The following is a 22,538-nucleotide window of genomic DNA, read 5'->3' on the forward strand; positions in this document are numbered from 1 at the left end:
AATAAATAAAATAATTATGACGAGATTAGGATATTGAAGCAAGTATTACGATTAAGGTTAACATTAAAGTTAAAAAATGGAAATAAAAGTGATTCTCAATTTTGTAATTACAAAATTTTGAATTATGATTCTTTGAAAATATTTTTTTGACAATATTTTAATATTATTTATATATTATTATGTGATTGATTCAAAATTATTTTATAATTAATCATACTAATCATAAATACCAATATAAACTAATTACAATTAATCATAATAATTATAAACATCATTATAAACTAATTACATGTCAAACATGTAAATGACACACATAAATGATGTTAAAATATTATTAAAAATACTGTAAAAGTATGGTAATACACTAATTTTACTTAAAAAAGTTAGAAGTTAGAAGCGTTGGTTTTATTAAATATATATTATGGTATGTTTGTCTAGATGCTCTTTGAGGGATAGATCCCTTACATGCCTCCACCACACCTTTCGAAAGGGACACCCTCGCACAGCTTTTCTGGTATCTCTTTCTCCCTTCTCTCTACCTTTATTGTTTCGCTTAAAAGCAACATAACCATAACATGGATCCATAGATTTACTTCACCAAAACTACCACTCTCTTATCATTTCTTTTCTTTTGCATTATAGGATCAAACATCGCAAACTAAATAAATTAACAACAAAAATTATTTAAATTTAAATTAATTAAAACAAATAAATATCTTTTTATTACTAATAATCTATTTGTATTTAAATACTTACGTTTTAGTTCATTATATTGCAAGCATATATGTAATATGGATATTTTATGTAGTTTGTAACGTATTTCTTCATAAATATTGATGAAAATACAGGCTGTTTTTTTCTTATAAGTATTTTTTTTTTTCATATATATCAATGAAAACAAATGATTTGGGAGAGAGCATCTTTCCATATTGTTTTTCAGTTCTCTTCTTTCTTTTCTAGAACAACATTGCGTGCCAACGTTTTTGTATGTTGTCCTTTTCCTTATAAAGTTAAATAATTTCACAGTTTTCAAAAATTATTTAAACTCGGCAATCATAAATATTTTTCGATATGTATTTACAATTAATTATTTAGAATTTTATTATACATGTTTTACCAATCGCATATTGATATTTACCATTTAAATATTATTATTTTGTAAATTTATTTTTCACCTATGTTTAATTTTTAAACTTTTCAAACATTATACGGGCTAAATATATTATTATTCAATTAGTATATAATGGTTCATAAAAAAAAAAAAAAAAACTTAAATTTCATATAGTGCTTTCAGGTGTTATTATAAGGTTTTATTGAATAACTAATTAGAAGGATGAGTTTATACTATGATAAAATAATGGTTTAAATTCTTTTTTAGTCCCTAAGTTAAGTTATGATGTTCAGTTTAGTCTCCGCTTTTAAAAATGTCGACCTTTAGTTATGATATGAAAAATGTATCAAATCAGTTCTACTAGTTAACAAATCACAAGTTTTTCATTAAGTGATTTGTTGTTCATAACACCTTTCATTAACAAATTACAAAATATTGGATATCCAGGTATGAAAACTTGTGATTTATTGTTCATTAAGTGTTGTCATGGGGACTCATTTGATACATTTTTCATATCATAGGGACTAAAGGTTGACATTTTTAAAAGCGAAGACTAAACTGAACATCAGAACTTAACTTAGTGACCCAAAAAGGGTTTAAACCTAAGATAATAGATCATATATGAAATGTCGTTTAAAATAATATTACTTAATGAAAAAAAATGGGTTTTTAACGTTTAAAACAAAATTTACAAATAATGTTTTACACAAAACTTATTAAATGATTTAGAAAATCATAAATAACGCCTTAAAGATAATATCTTTCATTGAATTATTTAATAAATTATATGAATAAAAGAAATTAGTTTCTTATGTAAATATAAGTTATTTCTTATATAATACTAAGGGTCTCAAATAATTTTTTCATTCAAATACATTGTTATATTAAGCAAAACTCTTTAGAAAAAACATCGTCTGGTAACTGATCACTAAATACTTTAGCCTTTGAGAAAACATGTAAAACAGTTCAGACAAACTGAACCGAACTGTTTTTTCTTTTATAGAACTGGACTAAACTGAATTATACTAAATTGTACTAAACTACAATATAAACTGAACTACTAACTATACTAATTTCTGAATTGTACTAATATTTAAACTAAATAATATAACAATACATGTTCTTTTTAATTAAAACTTATTTTAATATTTATTTTATTTTATTCATAAGTCTCTTATAAATTAATTTTTTAATTATTTGATATTATTATTTTCTATTTTATTTATATCTCTTTTACTATTGGAAATTATTTTATTTTTTTATTTATTTTATTTTATTTTATTTTATTGATAAAAATATATAAAAAACTGTTAAGTAACATTTTAAATCTTTTTTTTCTTGCTCTTTCTCTCTTTTTTTTTCGCGTTGTTTCGAACTTCTTTTTCTATATTAAGACATATCAAATCTTTTTAAATCATTCCTTTATATATATATATATATATATATATATATAACATTCTATTTTAAATTTAACTTAATTTTAATCTTATAATTATATTAAAATGATATTAATTAAAAGGAAATAATAAGATATTAATCATTCTAAGAATTTTGTTTATATTCTAATAAATTAATATTGAAAATATTTCTTCTATTAATATTTTATTATTAAATAACGTTTTCTTGGCAAGACGAAGCAGTTGAACGGGAACTAGAGAAGAAAAAAAGAGTAGATACAGTTCTAACAGTTAACTGTACTAAAACTATTATAAGTTCAGTTTTTAAAAACTATACCATAAAATAATATACTGAACTTTTTAGTAATAGTGGATCAGTTCTTTTTAGTATAACATAGTACAGTTAACTATAGTATAGTACATATCAATTCTTTTTGCCCAACCCTATTTATATCAACTGATGAATATACATTTGTCTTATCAAAAGATGCATTTATGAATGAAATGACAAATGACAAAATCTCTTGAACATGCTACACTGCTTAACGCTTATCAATATTAAAAAAATTTAAGGTTTAAACCCTTTAGTTGTCTTTATTTTCGTTGGGTTTTCCCAATTTGATACCCTTCTTTTAAAGTTACCCAATTGAGTCCTTATAATTGCTAATTTGAAGCAATTGAGCTCCTGTCATAAAATTTCGATAACGGAGTTAAAATTCTGCATAGGTGGTGGGATGATGTGTTAAATGATTTTAACGTGGCATTGTTGGAGGTGAAACGTGGCATTGTTAAAAACGAATATTATATAAAATACAATTATATAAAATTAGGGAATTGAGAAAAGGGAATTAGGGTTTAATCAAATAGAATTTGGGATTGAATTAGATTAGAAATCTGACACGCGTTAATCGCAAGTTCATTTGAAGTCCTTAGTAGAGAGGATACAGACTTGATTAGGGCTCTCGAGGTTGGTCATTGGAGTTTGGAATTACATTTGTTCCCGATGACGCTAAAGCTAGGCCAGCTCGGTCACGACGAGGGGGATGGTCTCGTAGTCGGCGACAACGAGGGCAGTGACAACGGCGTCGACCATGATGTCGAAGAGGTTGCGGTAGCGGACGCCAGTCCCTGGAGCTTCTTGTTGGAATAAAGTACTACTTACTCAATTACACCATAGAGGAGCTCCAGAAGGGAACCAAGAATTTCAGTCAAGAAAACAACATCAGTAGCAAAGGTGACTTTGTCTATAAGGGTAGACTTTGTCTAAACTGGTACAAACGGACACATGGCTCAGTTTCTGAAAAAGTTGACATTTTTTCATTTGGGGTTGTTATGGATTACCCAAAGGTGAACCATTGTTTATAATTGATGACATTAAAGTGAAACATTTCATGTATTTAGTAAATATGTTTGAATATCCAAAGATAGCATAAATATAGACTTAAGTATGATTGATTGTTTATTAAAGTATATATGCAATTTGTCAGTTTAAGAATCACCCAAAGGTGAACTTAAATGAATGACTTAAATGATTACCTATCAGTTTAAGTATCACCAAAAAGTGAACTTGAATGTATGACTAGTGCAGTAATTTGTTTGAACCCATCAATTTTAATCAAAGCATTAATGTATGAGCTTGTGTACTATTTCCAGCTTACATGAATTTATCAGGTTTGACCAACAATGTGATCAAGTTTAATGGGCTAAATTATGCTAATTGGTCAGAATAAATCCAGTTCCAACTGAGTGTTTTAGACTTGGATATAGCTATTATGATGGATGAAATGCCCGCAGCCATTACAGAGACCAATACAAGTGATGAGAAGTCTCTTTATGAGGCTTGGAATAGGTCTAACAGGCTGTCACTAAACTTGATGCGCATGTCTATGGCAGAGAATGTAAAGCCTTCTATTCCTAAATCGGAAAACGCAAAGGAATTCATGAAAATGATCAAGGAGTACTTACAATCAGACATAACTGACAAGTCTATTGTGGGAACTCTTATGAGTGAGCTGACTACCAAAACGTTTGACTGGTCACAACCCATACATGAACATGTAACTGGAATGGCTAATAAGCAGCAAGATTGAAGTCAATGGGAATGGAGGTGAATGAGTCTTTTCTAGTACAGTTCATCATGAACTCTCTTCCTCCTGAATTTGGCCAGTTCCAAGTGAACTATAACACTCTTAAGGATAAGTGGAACTTTTAAGAAATCAAAGTCATGTTGGTAAAAGAGGAAGGGAGATTGAAGAAAATGAAAGATCATTCTATCCATCTCACAACTCATGAAGGTGCTAGCTTCAGTAAAGCCAAATCAGGAAAGAAGAACAAGAAGGACAAAGCCCCAATGAAAGTGAATAAGGGCAATATCCAGAAGGACCAGAAATTTTTCTTTTGTAAGAAAGTAGGCCACTTCAAGAAATATTGTCCAAAAAGAAAATCTTGGTTCAAAAAGAAAGGTATTTTTTATGTTTTTGTAAGTTTTGAAGCAAATATTATTGAAGTGCCTAATAATCCCTGGTGGTTGGATTCTGAAACTGAAAAGCAAATATTTTTGAAGCAAACAACATCAGTAGCAAATATTATGTTTTCTAATATTATGCAGGGATTCCTTTCAATCCAGCCCATAAAAGGAACTGAAAAGTATTTGTATATGGGAAACAAAATGAAGGCACAAATAAAAGGAATTGGGACTTACAGATTGATTCTAGACACTGGTTATTGTTTGAATCTTGACAAGTGTCTCTATGTTCTTGGTTGTGCTAGGAATTTGATTTCTATTGCAAAGTTGGATTATTTAGGTTTTAACTTTAGGATCGAAAATGGTATTTTCATTTGTATAAACTTTCGTACTATTATGGTTCTAGTACATTAGTGGATGTTTTATATCGTTTAAATCTTGATGTTAATTTTTTTGAATCCCTGTTTAATGTTGAACATGTTGCTGATAGAAATTCTAGTGCAGGAAAGGAATGTTTTGATTTCTTATGGCATAAAAGATTGGGTCACATATCCAAAGAAAGGATGTTGAGGTTAGTGAAAAATGAAATTTTACCTCGATTGGATTTTGATGACTGGGATGTATGTATTGATTGTATTAAGGGTAAACAAACAAAACACATATCAAAATATCCCGCCACAAGAANCAATCAACTTCTTGAGTTAATACACACTGATATTTGTGGTCCTTTTGACATTAAATCTTGGAGTGGTGAAAAATATTTTATCTCCTTTATTGATGATTTCTCACGTTATTGTTATATATATCTATTACATGAACATTCTCAATCAGTGAACGCCCTTGAGGTGTTCATAAATGAGGTGGAAAGACAATTAGATAGAAAAGTAAAAGTGGTGAGATCTGATAGTGGTGGTGAATATTATGGTAAAATTGATGAGAGTGGACAATGTCCAGGTCCATTTGCAAAGTATTTTCAAAGTCGGGGTATATGTGCACAATATACAATGCCCGGTACACCACAACAAAATGGTGTAGCAGAAAGGCAGAATCATACTCTTATGGATATGGTTAGGAGTATGTTAAGTTATAGTAATATTCCTTTATCTTTGTGGATGTATTCATTAAAGACTGTTGCATATCTACTTAACAAGGTTCCTAGCAAAGCAGTTTCTAAAACTCCTTATGAACTATGGATGGGAAGGAAACCCAATTTAAGACATCTTCATGTTTGGGGTTGTCCTGCAGAAGTAAGGTTATACAATCCACATGAAAAGAAGCTTGATGCAAGAACCATTAGTGGTTACTTCATCGATTGTCCTAAAAAATCAAAGGGATATAGGTTTTATTACCCTAACCATAATACAAGAATAGTTGAGTCTGGAAATGCTCGGTTCATTGAAAATGGTCAACTTAGTGGAAGTGAGGAATCACGAATAATGGACATTCAAGAGCATACTGATAGTGTTTCTACATTTAATGTCTCTTCTGAACTTTTTATCCCTCTTGTTGTATCACAGTCACACAACAAGCAGAGACATCAAGTTAATGTTCCAGTCCCACAAAATGAACATATAAATGTTAAGCCAGTTAACAATGAGCAAGTCATAAATGAACAACTGGTAGAGGAACCACAAGAAGCAGCATTAAGAAGGTCTGTAAGGCAGAAAAGACCTGTTATTTCGACTGATTATGTGGTTTACTCTGTTGAACATGAATGTGACTTAAGCATTGATGAGGATTCAGTCTTTTTCAGAAAACCCATGGAAAGTAATAATTCAGAGAATTGGTTGAATGCTATGAAAGAAGAATTGAAATCAATGGATGACAATAAAGTATGGGATCTAGTTGAATTGCCTAAGGGTTCAAAAAGAGTCGGTTGTAAATGGGTCTTTAAGACTAAACATGACTCAAAAGGCAATATTGAAAGGTATAAAACTAGATTAGTCACCAAAGGTTTCACTCAAAAGGATGTCATTGACTATAAAGAGACCTTCTCTCCTGTTTCTAAGAAGGACTCTTTGAGAATTGTTTTGGCTTTGGTGGCTCATTATGATTTAGAGCTTCACCAAATGGATGTAAAGGTCACTTTTCTGAATGTTGACTTAGAAGAGGAAGTTTATATGGACCAACCAGAAGGTTTCACAATAACAGGAAAAAAAATCTGGTGTGTAAATTGAAGAAATCAATATATGGACTAAAACAAGCTTCCCGACAATGGTATCTAAAATTTAATCATACCATAACTTCATATGGTTTTGTAGAGAACACCGTTAACCCGTGTATATACATAAAGATCAGTGGGAGTAAGTTTGTTATTTTGATTCTATATGTTGACGATATTCTTCTTGTTGCTAATGATATTGGTATGTTACATGATGTAAAGAAGTTTCTCTCTAGGAAATTTGAAATGAAAGATATGAATGAGGCATCTTATATGATAGGAATAGAAATATTTCGTGATAGATCACAAGGATTGTTATGTTTGTCTCTAAAAAGCTATATTAACAAAGTGTTAGAGAGATTCAGAATGGAAAAATGTTCTCCTGGAGTAGTTCCAATTCAAAAAGGGGACAAGTTTAGTCAAATGCAATGTCCCAAGAATGATTTGGAACGAAAGGCCATGGAGTCCATTCCTTATGCGTCAATGGTTGGGAGTTTGATGTATGCTCAAACTTGTACTAGACCAGATATCAATTTTGATGTTGGAATGTTAAGCCGATATCAAAGTAATCCTGGATTGGATCACTGGAAAGCTGCAAAGAAAGTTCTTAGGTACTTACAAGGTACCAAAGAATACATGCTCACTTGTAGAAAGTCAGATCATCTCAAAGTGATTGGCTACTCAGATTCAGACTATGCTGGATGTGTGGATTCAAGAAAATCCACATTTGGGTATGTTTTTCTATTAGCTGGAGGAGAAATTTCTTGGAAAAGTGCAAAACAATCAATCATTGCTACTTCCACCATGGAGGATGAATTCGTGGCATGCTTTGAGGCCACGGTTCATGCTTTGTGGTTACAGAACTTTGTATCGAGGCTTGGCATTATTGACAGTATTGCTAGGCCGATAAGGATTTATTGTGATAATTCCGCAGCCGTCTTCATCTCTAAAAAAGACAAGTACTCAAAGGGTGCTAAACACATGGATTTGAAGTACTTGTCGGTCAAAGAAGAAGTGCAAAAACATAGAGTGTTGATTGAGCATATTCGTACTGATTTGGTGATAGCATATCCGTTAACTAAAGGACTACCGCCCAAAACATTTATTGGCCATGTTGAAAGTATGGGCATTATGGATAAGTCAATATTAACATGATGATGTTATCTATCTATATGGATATGTATAGTTATATGTTTGTACTATCATGACACTTGTGAATTCAATTAAAGTTATGTTTCTCTTTATTCCATTGTTATCCACATTAAGTTATATACATGTATTATTGATTGTGGTGACATGATATATCTCTTTTAGAGACATGAAAGTTATAAGACTGATTAAAGTTATGTTGAGTTGTTTTGATTATGTGATACATGGAAGGAATCTTGTCGTTCATGACTTTTGCCCGCCATGATCCGATCATTTCAATTCATATAAGGATGATGACTTGATGATTCTAATGAATGGTGCACACTTAAAGTTTAGTTTTAGATCTTCAAGTCATCACATGAACCAAGTGGGAGAATGTTAAATTATATTAATATTTAACATTGGTTCATGTAATTTAAAGTATAACTTTGATGTAAAGATTCTAATGTGATGATTATTAGAATATAAGATATTAAAGTTATAGGGATTATTTTAGAGTTATTAAAATTAATCCCTCTCTTCTCACTTCAAAAAGGGCATTTCGGTATTTTATTAAAGTTAATTAAAATATCATAAAAGAGGAAAAAATTTTGACTACTGTTGACAAGGGTTATGTTTCTGAAAAGAAAAGGAGAGAACGTAATGTTCTCAGAAAAGGAAAAGAAATTGTAACTTTGACAGAGAAAAACTTAGCAATTTCTATATCATCAAGAAAGCATTAAAGAGGAGTAAGAGAAGGGAGAAACAATTGACAGGAAGAACTATACAATGGATCCAGGTAAGTTGCCTTTTACTCTGTATGAGAATAGTGAGTATCATGAAAATTCAAGATCCTGTGTGTTGTTTTCATTTAATTGAAAATTAAAGAATTGCTTACATCTCCATCTTTGCACCACCATGGCTTCCTCTAATTTCATCTTGAGACTTACCTACAAAGAAAACCAGACAAGCAGTCATTCTCGCAAGTCCATCATGCTACCATGGGCAAATCTCGCATCCTTTAGCCATTTCTCCATGGCGGTAGCACTTTCCTTGCATCAGGAACCCTAAATTTTGGGGAAGAGGGAATTACCACGTGACAGTCTCTCATTGGAAGCTCTCATCTAGGTCAACTTAGGTCAAAGTTGGTTAAATCTACTTAAATATGGTCAAAGGGGAGCCAAAGTGCAAATAGAGATATTTTCTGGGCTTTTGTGCAAATTTTGAAAAGTGAAAAAAGGCTTAAATGCAATTTTGGGGAATACTTAGTTGTTAATAATTTACAAGATAATTAAATAGGGGAATATCAATAGAAAATATCTTCTAAATAATTTTATAATTATCTAAATCTATTAATTATTTGGAATTTTATAAAATAAAAAATTTTATCAACAAAATATTCAGAATCCAAACTCAATCAAGCCCTACATAAAGTGACCTAAGGGAAGTAGAAATCATCACTCATTCATTCACTCAGACTCCTTCACTGGGAACCAATCATCTACCACTCCTCTCATTTTATTCTATCATGTATTCTACTTCATTCATAGAGGGTTAAGTTTTTAGGACTATTACACTGTAATTTCATTATGGATTATGAGATTAAGTTGAATTAATGTATTTTCTTCTTTTGATTATTGATTTGAGTTATCCTTCTTCTATTTCTTGCATCTCTCAATCTTGTTAAAAGTAATGTTTTTTGCATTATAAGGTGTTTGAATCTATATGCATATTGATTATATGAGTTCAAGGGTTTTTAAGTTTGATTGAGAATGTACTTTGATTGAGTTTAGGAAATTTCATACGACTAAACGAGTTTTTGCTACTAATTGATAATGTACTTTGATTGGTGGTTAGAATTTCAACTATAATTAATTGAGAATTTAATTTAATTAATTAACTTTTAATTTGGATAAGAGATTTAAGAATAAACATGATTAAACATAATAGGATTCGATTGAGAATATACTTTGGTTGAATTTAATGTGAATAATTTAGAAAGGTCTTGTTTTTAATTGAGAATCTACTTTGATTGATTGAAAGATCACCCTCAAATTAATTAAGAATGTACTTTAATTAATTTAAAACCCGAATAATAATCAATTGAACAATAATATGTGGATAAACGATGATGATTCTATCTTGGAAAAATAATGAAATTAGCCTATTTTATTACAATTGTTTCTAAGTTTCTTATTTGTTCTTCAATTAAACTCAAATATTCTTCAAAAATTAATTTCATTAGCATAGTTTTTCATTTTTATTTTAAGCATTGCATAACATTTACTAACCTTTTAGAATCTCCATAAGAATCAAATATTGAAAAGAAATTTCGTATTTGTTGGGAAACGACTCAGGGTTACTTTAATCCTATCTAGTTTATTGACTACTAACTTGGCAATACTAAAGTTGTCTTGTAAAATAGTATTAATTTGATAGCTTCAACGACAACATATCAATTAGTTAAGGGGACACTTAGTTTCATTTGATAGAGGCTTCTATGAAACTAAAAGTTGCTCTATCAAGAAGCTCAGCCTGAAGGAGCTCAGTATGGAAGAGCTCATCTTAGAAGAGCTCAACCTGGAGAGTTTATCCTATATGAGCTCGATCTGCAAAAGCTCACCCTGTAGAACTCGACCTAGAGAGTTTGGCTTAGAAACCTCAATAAAAAAAAACTCACCCTAAAAAACCTCAAAGGAGAAACTCGACCAAACAAACACACAATACATTTGCTTTGATAATAACAATTACAACAATACTGATTTTTATAATATCTCATTACATAATAATTTTAATATTATTTTTACATACAAAATAAAAACAATGTTAACAAATAATAAAAAAAAAAATCCGTTCTACTAGTTTGATACTAAAACGGTACCAACCCATTAATTCTTTCATGAATAATATTTATTTGTAATATTAATTACAAAAAGATAAATAAAACTTAATGATATAAAACATGTGTTGATTAAGATGGTTTACTGTTTTTTTTTTTTTTCATAATAAATACTTAAATACTACCCCAGAATTTCAGTTATAGCCCTAATAAGTTGGATCCCAATATTTCAGATCTAATTTTAAAACTAAAAAAAAGATGTTTTATCCATACTAATTGAACTTTATTTCCCAACTATAACCTTTCAGCCAACACAAATTGACACATCTTAACCAAGAACATCAAGGAAGACTATGTGACCTTCTTTATTTTTATTGTAAATATGAATTAAATAAATAATTAGTGAATAAAAAAATAAAAACTATTGAACATTAACAATTAATTATTCAATAGGAAATATTCAAAATGATTTAATAATTTGACACAATAATAAACAAAATAATAATTTGATACATAGGAAATAATAAAGTATGTTTTTAGTTTTTAAATTATTTGAAAAATTATATTTTAATAAAATTAAATTATAAAGTATTTTTTTCAAATAAAAATTGTTTAACAAATATTTAAAATTTCATTTTTCAAATAAAAAATTCTACAAGATGTTTTTACCAAAGTTTTCATAAAATGTAATGACTAAGTACCTTATAATTTAATTTTAAAATAAAACACAATTTTTTCTAAGAGTTAAATATGTTTTTAGTCCCTATACTTTGGGGCGATTTTGGTTTTAGTCTCTCTTTCAAACTAAGGTACAATTTAGTCCTTCAACCTTAGAAAACTTCGATTTTAGTCATTTTTATCAAATTTTTTTAACTTTATTTGTTGTTTCAAACACATTTCATTATAGCATTTGAATTGTTTACACTGTTTGACACATTTTTGCTTCAATGTAAACTGAGAAACGCGTTTGGAATAGCAAATAAAGTTAAAAAAATTTGGTAAAAATGACTAAAACCAGAGTTTTCTAAAATTGAAGGACTAAATTGTACCTTAGTTTGAAAGAGGGGCTAAAACCAAAATTACCCCTAAGTATAGCGACTAAAAACATATTTAATCCTTTTTTAATAATTTAATGATGGAAAATATATTTAATCTTAAAAATAATATGTATCACATACTTGAAATATGTCTGAAAATATTAATAATATCAATATTGATAAAATGTGCCACGAACTAAAGTAGTAAAGAAATTTGAATTAAATTATATTATTATAACATTTTTTTAATGTGTAATAATTTAGAACATTATTATATTTTAGCGCATTTTATTATAATACTATTCATATAAAAACTTGTTGTGTTTCAGTATAATTGAGAAGTAAATGGGCATGAATTAAATTTTATTATTATTAATGTAAAATTTTCATGTGTATTATTTTAAAGAAAACTTTATATTTTAGTGAATTTTATAAATACTTTAAATATAAAAATTATTGTATTTTCAGTATAGTTGAAAAATAAATGGAAATAAATTAAATTATATTATTACTAAAGTAAATTTTAATGTGTATTATTTTAGAAAATTATTATATTTCACCAACATTTTACCATACTTTATATTTTAAAAAGTTATTGTATTTCAGTCTAGTTGAAAAGTTAATAGGCGTGAATTAAATTATATTATTACATACACTTTTAATGCGTATTATTTTAAAAACATATTATATTTTAGTGCATTTTATAATATTTTATATTTAAAAAGTTATTGTATTTCAGTATAGTTGAAAAATAAATGGACAAACTATATTATATTATTCTTAATGTAAATTTTTAATATGTATTATTTTATAAAACTATTATATTTTAATGTATTTTATAATAAATTTAAATTTAAAAAATTATTATATTTTAGTATAGTTAATTATGTGAGCATTTGAGATTATGTCAGCAAGCCTTGTTGGATCGTACAGAGAACAGACTCTCTAAACAATTTAAGTTTTGAAGTTTAACAAAATTATTAAACGAAATATTATTGTGTACGAAAAATTGTTTTAAAACAATAGTGTCTAATAGAAAAATATTTTGCAACATTTGTTTTACACGAAATCAAACTTATGAATAATGTTTTCAAGAAAGAATTGTTTGATGAACTTCTTTTATGAACAACGTCTAAGAAAAGAAATTGTATCTCTTTTTGATCATTCAGTAGATATATGAGTAACAAGCTAGCGTCTTATGAAAAAGAAAGTCTATCTCTTACAACATTGAGGTGAAAAGAAAGTTTTATTCAATATAGTGTTTGAAATACATAGGAAAATAATAGAGGGGGTGAATAGTATTTTCTAAAACTTTTCACAAGAAGTGTCTAATGAGTCTTCAAAAGGTTACTAACTAAAAGAAATATTCTTCAAACGATGTCAATGAGAACTTAATAAAAACTTTTAAGGAAGAAAAACAAAAGGACACAATTTTTATACTAGTTCACTTAAACTTGAGGTACGTCCAATTATCTCTCAAGAGCTCTTAAGGGGTTCCATTAATCTTTTCATATTACAACGAGTTTTGCCTCTAGAGGATCTCATCAAGTATGCTCACCATTCTTGGTTAACAAGTATTATTACCACTTTTGGTCCTTTAGTCAATCCTGACTAGTTCGAGTTTAGCCACTCCTAGATCGATCCCTAGACAACATGTCATGTTCGAGTTTACCCACTCCTGGTTGAGTATTATCTGTCACTCTTGGCACTCAAGTATAACCCACTCCATGTTGAGTATTACTTGTCACTCATAGCATCCGAGTATTATCCATTACTAGTTGCAAGTGTATGATTACAAGATGAAAATAACTCTCTTAGAGAGGATGTTTAATCAATACAAAGTATTCCTAAATTCTTGTAATTCATCTCTCTTCCTTTTGGTTGAAGACATTAAACAATATGAGCTTAGAGTAAAGCACTTGACTTTTATTGGCTCTCTAGTTTTTCTCTTTTCTCTTCTTTAAGCATTCACATTAAATGTTAGGACACGAAGACAAACTTTAGAGTAGATATTAAATTAAGGCTTTCTTCTCTTGTTTTTCCTTCTTTCTCTTCCTTTCATTCTCGAAGCATCATACATTGTAGACTTAAAGATATAGTAGAAGACTTGATGTGATGATAGCTTTTTCTTCACTTTTTATATTGCTTGAGCTTGCTTTCATCATATTTATATTGGGTTGAAGAGTATCAAATGATGTAAGCTTTGAGATAAGGTGGAGATGATAAATGATGATGTATCCTACGGGTTGTTCTCTCTGTCTTAGAATCAAACAACAAATTTTCAGATTTTGTTCTACTTCTCATGTAGAACAAGCAAAGCTCATTGAATCAACCCAAGGAAATAACAAACAGAACAAAATACAACCTATCTACAAAAATTGAAAACAATGAATATATACATATAATGGAACAAAATTGAAATTGATAAGCAATGACAAATCAAAATAACAATAATAATCAAATTCCCTGGCAACGATGCCAAAAACTTAATAACTTTTTGGCAAGTATACCAAATCGTTTCAAGTAATACAATGAAATAAGTTTAGAGTATCGCTCCCCCAAAGGAATTGAGTTATGTTATCTAACAATAATTATTTACCAAAATCAATTTAATAAAAATGGAAATTTGATTTAGTGAACTAAAAGTAATGAATTAACAAAGTATTAAAATTTGAAATTAAAAGTTGAAAGAAAGCTTCGTTGGAATTGAGTTCATGACTAACATTACAATAACTTATCTGAACAATATAATTTGCGTTCAAACATTAACATCATTGTATCTTGGTTTAATCCCTTAAAACAAGTTCTAAAGAATTATGTTCAATCATTAATTCCTTAAGTAATTAACATAAGCTTTGTATTAAGATCCGATGTTTATAAATACTAGAAGAATTGAAACTATTCCTAGCATTGTTCCTTTTGGTTGTTTTCTTACGTTCATACTCAAATTTACTTTCCAGTACAACTTAAATATATAAAATACATCATACTTCCGTATAATGACAAGTAAAACAAGAAAAACATATGAACATATATATATATATATATATATATACACACACACACACACACACATATTGAAGAGGAAGATTACATCAAATATCAGTCATTACATTCAATTCCAACGAAAGAAAGAATTAGCTACTCCTAGTCATCTAGAATGTACACATTTGAAGCAATCCCTTGCAAAAATGGTGTCTTGATAACTTGAAGTAGTCTTCTGAAATTTCTGAGATGTTTTCATTTCTTTCCTTTGTCTGGAATTTCTGTCAGAAGTTACTATCTTTTTGTCTATTTTCCACTTTAAAAGCCAAAGAAAATAACTAATTCGTTGAGCGCACAGATCCCATGCGCTAAGCGAATATTCAACTGCAATTCTTTAACTGGCATTTATTGACTCAACAAATAAAACTAATTTTAGCTATGCGATTTAATTCTGACTTAGCGAGAAACGTCTGACAATACTATACTTTGATGTATAAATTTCTGTACAATTTACTACACAACTTTCCTACTTCTAATTATAACTTTTTCTATGAGGAAACATATTATTTCATGAATAAATCCGAATTTGAACTAATTAATAAGTTTGAAAACATGTATTTTTTCACCTTTATCACTTTAATATTTGATGATAGGTAGTAGTCTAAATTGCAAGGTTGCTTTTCTTTCTTCTATATTGAGTTGTAAATATGTAAATAATATAGACATATTTTATGGATAAATTACTTGGATTTCATTTGATTTCTTATTAACCACAATCTTGATTTATTTTAAGATCAATTAATATTAAGAGAACATTTCCAACATTGTTGCACTCTTATTTCCATATTTATAAAAATGTATGTATTGTAATTTGTTTGCAATCTAAGTTGTTTGCAATATTGAAGATGCATTTGAACAAATTGATTCTTAGTAAATATATGTTAATCTTGCATATAGTAGAATATTAACTCCTAATACATTTGTTACTCTTAAGTTAACCATTAATTATTTAAACATCATATAGATATCTAGCATAGTATATGATAGGAATTCTTAAAGAACTCTTATAAGACTTTAGGACATGTAATTGCAACTCTACTAAACAAAACATGAGTTAGAAGGTTTATAACCAATTTAAAAATTAATTTAAATACTTTTATATTTATTAATATAAAACATTCTCAATGGGACAGTAATATAGTGTATCTAAATAATTATTTGATTGACACCCAATTTTAACATTATCAACAACCCGTATAGCACTGGGGGATTGAGGATGCACTTGAATAAATGCATGTCTTGTTTCAAACATTAACAAATGTCATTCATCATACAGAAAAGATAGTCTACAAATTGCTGATATTTTCCCACACTATACTTTTTATAGAAAGAGTATGGACAGCTACAAATATAGTATAATTAATAATATAATAAATATAAGAAAATAAGTAAAAATCATCTTAATTTTAGTTTTTTATTACAAATTTGAAGTTATAACAATATATTTAGAATGATTTAATTGGTTAATATTCTCTCCTAGTTATTCAAGTGAGCACCCTTTCTTTCACCATTTAATTTGGCGGCTGAAACTTGAGAATTGACTTTTTGCTTTGAGTTTACCAATGTTGTGCACATAGACATAAAGGACCACATCAATTAAATACATCAACTTAATGGAACATCTATATTAATTGAAAAGTGGAAAAAAGAAACACACACTTTAGGTTTCATTGGTGATTGAATCCCAGCAATCTACCTTATTCAAGTTGATGATCTTATCCCTCTATCAGATGGACCACTTCATTTTCTGTCTTCGAACACAAATAAATACTTACAAGTTCTGTTTCTTTTGAGTAAATGTCAATTTTTAATGAAATTAAAAATACCTATTACTCTTATTATTATGACCATCCTTCATATCTAAATCTTGAATTAATTTCCCTTCTTATGTTCATTATAATATACAAATAAAAAATATTATAATTATTTTATTAAGATACAAAATGTATTATTTGCCTTAATATTCTAATGAAAACTTTATAAAAAAGATAACAAAGGAAAGAAAAGATATAATGTGCATCAACCTAAACATGAACATGAATGCACATATAAAGTCACAGAGGGAATGTTATTTGAGTGGGAAAAGTAACCAAAAAGAATAGTGATATACCATTTCGTCACTTTGGAGAATAAATATTAGTATGAAGGAGAAAGCAAATAAATAAAGCAGCTAAACCTAAGACCGAAAAACTTCTAGTGATGCAAATGGTTGACGAGTTGAAACACAAGATTCTGTGGCGGCTTATATATTCCCAACAAGCAAGTTGGTGAGTGATATATGTCTATCTTTAATACTTTTAGCTGTATAGAACTTCCCCTAAACAAAGTAGACTTTCAAGTAGACTTTCTGACTACAACATTTGAATGTTTGTGAATGTGCCTATCACTACATTGAGTCAAGGATGACAAAGTAAAGATGAAGGATCTTAATATCCTATATCTTTCGTCACTCTGGATTATATGTTAAAATATATTATATAAGGAAAAAGGTACATTTTTACTATTTTTAATAACTATCCTTTTTAACCTTTTTATAGCTTGTGTATTTGTGTTATCACCTATTGCCTAAGACTCAATATATGAACAATATAATAGAAGAATAAAAAAGATAAAAATATTTAAAAGTAAACACCATTGATAGAGGAGGACAGAGAATCAGGATTTTGACAACTTGAGGATGAGTCTTGAGTCTCTTTATGTATGTGATCAGTTTTTCTTTTTGGTTTTCTTACTGTAATGCAGTTTGGTGTTTTTTCTGATTCTTTTTGTTAGGATTTCTTTTGCATAGCAAGTGTTTGATCTCATTGCTTCTTAAGCTGCTCCGTGTCTGGTTTCTTTTTGGGGACCAATTCTTGTGCAACTGATATTTTCTGATTTGGTTTTCTTGGGATAGTTCATCTTTGGTGAGTATTTTGAAGGGATTCTTGTGGCTTTTCTTGAGCATAGCAGGTTTTGCTAATCTCGTTGCAGTTGTTTTGGGGCCTGATTCTGCATGCCTTGTCATTCCTTGGAGATGCATTCAATTCAAGATAGATGTTTCTTTTGGTCCATAAGACTTCTCAAGTGCATATGGCTCAAAATTGTACTTCTGCACATTTCTGCATAATACTTGCAATATTCTGTTTTCTTAATTGTCTGGGAGAATGTAAAATGTACATGGTAGGTGATCGTATGAGGAAATCATTTAAAGCTTTGAATCATTTAAAGCTTTGCAAGAACCTGGATGTTTCTTGGAAATCTTTAGGTTCTTGGAAGCCATACCTCTTGGAAAATAGTTTTATGAGGATTTTTCTTGGAAATCTTCAGGTTCTTGTAAGGCATATCTCTTGAAAGATAGTTTTATGAATTTGATTTTTCCTCGAGAAGGGGCAATTGGCTCTTGGAATTTATCCCTAGATTTCATCTTGTATTTGCTAGAACAAAGGATTTTTTTCATACCAGTATGAAATTGTCTAATGTAGAGTTCGGACATGTGATTTACTCTAAATATATTGACAATGGTTAAGAAGAAGACTCTAAGTCTAATTCAATCTTAAACTGGCTTGTTATCCACTTATATAGTATAAATTAAACTTATTTCTAGTTGATATGAGACTTTCAACACACCCTTCATGCTGAGACATATACATCTCAAGTATGAAACTAAACATTATTAGATGGTTTTATAGTAACCCGGTAGCAAGTGGAACAATAAGTCCAACAAACAATAAACTTTGCTAGGATAGACTTTAACTCAGTTCTGATACTATGTTAAAAAGTAGACTTTAAACTTAATTCAAACTTGTAAAACCGAGTTTTAAGATGAGATTTGCATCCACTTATATACTGTAAATTGACTTTATCTCTAATTGATGTAAGACTTCCAGCAACCAAAGACCATTTTTTCAATAACATGTGTTGGTCGTCCCCTTTATCTTGCTGACAACACTATGAACAAAAGCAAAGGCTTTTTAAGGCATGTTTTAGTGGATATTGATCTCTTATATGAGTTTCCTAATCAACTCCTTGTAGAGAGGTCGTGTTATGCTTTTGTAGTTGTTATTGAATCTGAAAACTTACTTAATTTCTGCATATCCTGCAAGATGATTGTGCACAATTTCAACAATTGAATAAGGAAAAATAAAACTGCAATCACTGAAAAAGGAGTGCAGAATGCAGAACAGAAGTTTGTTCCTAAGCAAAAGCATGATAAGGTTTTGGATTTTTCTGATGTCAATGTTGTTGTTTTCAATGTTTATGAAGCAGTTGAGGGATCTTGTAGTGAAGCTGCAAGAACCTCTGATGATCTGGCTGACATGCCAGCCTTGGAATTGATTCATACTCAGTCTGGTGGATTAATGAATAATCATGTGGATGACTTGGACAAACATACTTCAGTTTCTCCACAAACTGATAAGAGTAAATGAGGTTCTTCCCTCCTCGGTTCAGGCTTTCTCTAAGCAAATTCCAGAGGCTAATGATCATGTTAAAGGTCTTTCCGGTATGGCTCGATTTGATCTTCTACAAGCTCCCCTGTCAGAATTGATTAACAGTTTTCATAGTCTTGCTAATGATGACACTAATGAGCCTACTGAACCAACCGATCCTGCTGAACTTGACGTTCCTACTTCTATTGTTCATAATGTTGACTTATATGCTACTGAAACTGCTTACAAGAAGCTATTAAAACAACCAGGAAACCTGGCAAACCACCTAAAAACTCCTTTAAGGGTACAAGAAAAACCTCTAAAGTCGGTCAAAAACAGAAAAAGTAAATCGATCTTAGAGGTCTATCTTGGAATGTAAGAGGAATTGCTAATGATAAATCATTAAATATGCTACAGCTGTTTATTCTGGAACACAAACGTCACTTTATTTTTATTGCTGGGCCTATGATTTGTTTCTCTGATGCACATGCTCTTTTCTTTCAGAATTTGAATTTTTTCTGGTGTGCTGTTTCCTTCATCTGGTCCCTTTTTCACCTGGTGCAATGGCAGATTAGGTAGTCATAGGATTGAGAGAGCTTGATAGAGCCTTTTATAGTATTTCCTGTTTGGATCAGTAGGTTAACTGCAGGTGCAGGGTTCATCCAAGAAATTGTTCTGATCAGCATCCGCTACTGCCCTCTTTATCTCACATTAATGCTTGTTCCCAGCCCTCCTCTTTTAGATTTTTGAAAAAGTTACTTGAACATCCTGAGTGTAAGAAGTCTATTCAACAGTTCTGTTCCGAGTCAATGATTCGCTGTCCAATGTTGATCCTTCAAAAAAATTGCAAAGACTGAAATATGCCTTTAAAATCTGGAATAAGAATTTGTTTGGGAATGTTCACACTGTTACTGTTGAGTGTTGGGTTTTAACGTATAAGAGACAAAAGAATGAAGAGAAAATGATATTTTTTATTGTGCATAAACATAAATATTTATACTACATAATTTGTAACCAACTTTTAAAAAATATATACTAAACTAATTAATTTAAATAATGCCTAAAATTCTCCTAAGAAACAGAGTATGAATATTTTTATTTAACAGTTTTGACTCTTTCAACCACATGCTCTTTGAATCACAAAATTCCAATACTCCTCCTTGAGTCAAAGTCAACATACTTTAAGTCTTTTCATCCTTAACCATATTATCTAAAGTTCCTCTACTTTTAGAATTCTCGATCACTTCTGATCTCTCTATCTTTTCAAGAATTGCGTTTAACTCTGAGTTGTCATCTTTCATCTTTTCAGTATTGCCTTGTTACTCTGCATTTTCAGCTTTTGCTTCGGGAAGAGTTGTCTTAGGATGTTTTTCTTCCTCTAATTTTTCTGGTTTAATTTGACTTTCACCAACGTTAACACCCATTAGCTTTACTTTCTTGCCATTCAGAGATGGTATTCTTTTAGGTCTTCCGACATCCTGCAGCTTGTTTGTTGTTCTCCATTTGTCTTTTGGAAAATGCAACCTCGTTTGTTTTCCATATTGCAAAGTTGCACATACGAATGATTTGTCTTCCAATTTAGGCAACCCTTGTAGCTGCATTTTATCTTCAACCTTGTGCAGAGCAAACCGCTCTTCATCAATCAAATTCAAATCAAAGCTCTTGCCTTTCATTTGAACTCTGAATAATTCTTTATTATCTGAATCTTTAATCATGCAGGTTTTGTCTTCAAATAAAACTTTATAGCCTTTCTCTATAAGTTGGCCAACGCTTAACAAATTTTGGTCAATTTCAGGGAACATATAGAACATCAATAATTGATTTCGAACCTGCACAACCTTTGATCGTGATGCTTCCTTTACCCTTCATTGCTATTTTTTCCCTATTTTCAATTCTAACATTTGTGTTGTAGGTTGCATCGAGATCTTTGAATAATTCTTGATCGTAAGTCATGTGGTTCGTGCAATCACTATCAATTAGCCAACTTTATGTTGATCTTGCAATAATAAAGCAAGAAACAACAAAAAGTTCTTCGTCATCGTCTTCAACCACAGCTTGTACATTCTCTTGTTTTTCTGATGATTTCCATATTTTCTCCACATACCCTAATTGTCCACATTTATGGCATTTTACATCTGGCCTCCATCAACACTTTGTATGTGGATGATTACTTTTCTTACAAAAAGGAGATGATGGAAAAACATTAGAAGATTTGTTATTATTTTTGTGGTTGAAACTTCCTGACCTTTTTTCAGCAATTTAGTTGTCAAAGCCCCTTCAATATGACCTTCTTCTCTCATGAGTCTTCTTTGTTTTGGAGTCTTAAGTGCTACCAAAAGTTCTGCCAAGGTAATAGTAGAAAGATCTTTTGAGTTCTCCAAGGAAGTCAATGTGGCTTCATATCTTCCTGGAATTGTTACAAGTATTTTTTGAACAATTTGAGAATTAGGAATCTCAGTGCCTAGAAGACGTATTTCGTTTGCAATGTCGAGAAGCTTGTCTGCATAATCTTTGATTGTCTCTGAATCTTTCGTCCTTTGCATCTCAAGTTCTCGAACTAGATTCAAAGCTTGCATTCCTTTGACTCTCTCATTGCCTTCATACTCTTCCTTCAAAAATTTCCAGATTTCATGTGCCGTTTTCAACGTCATTATTCTGTTGAAAATGATGAGAGATAAAGTTGTGAACAGAATTGATTTGGCTTTGGACTTTCGAAGCCTGCTTTCTTTATGATTTTTCATTTGAGCAATCGTAGGATTATTTGGCAAGGGAACCACTTCATAGTCTTGTTCTACCGCTTCCCATACATCGTTAGCATCAAGATATGCTTCCATTTTGACAGCCCACATTTGATAGTTTTGTCCATCAAATACTGGTAGAACAGTAGTAAACAAGGTTTGAGATTCCATTTTATGTGTGGTGGCTATTTTGTGGTTGTAGGTGTTTATGA

The sequence above is a fragment of the Vigna radiata genome, chromosome 2 (assembly GCF_000741045.1).
Source record: "Vigna radiata var. radiata cultivar VC1973A chromosome 2, Vradiata_ver6, whole genome shotgun sequence".
Classification (NCBI taxonomy): Eukaryota; Viridiplantae; Streptophyta; class Magnoliopsida; order Fabales; family Fabaceae; genus Vigna; species Vigna radiata.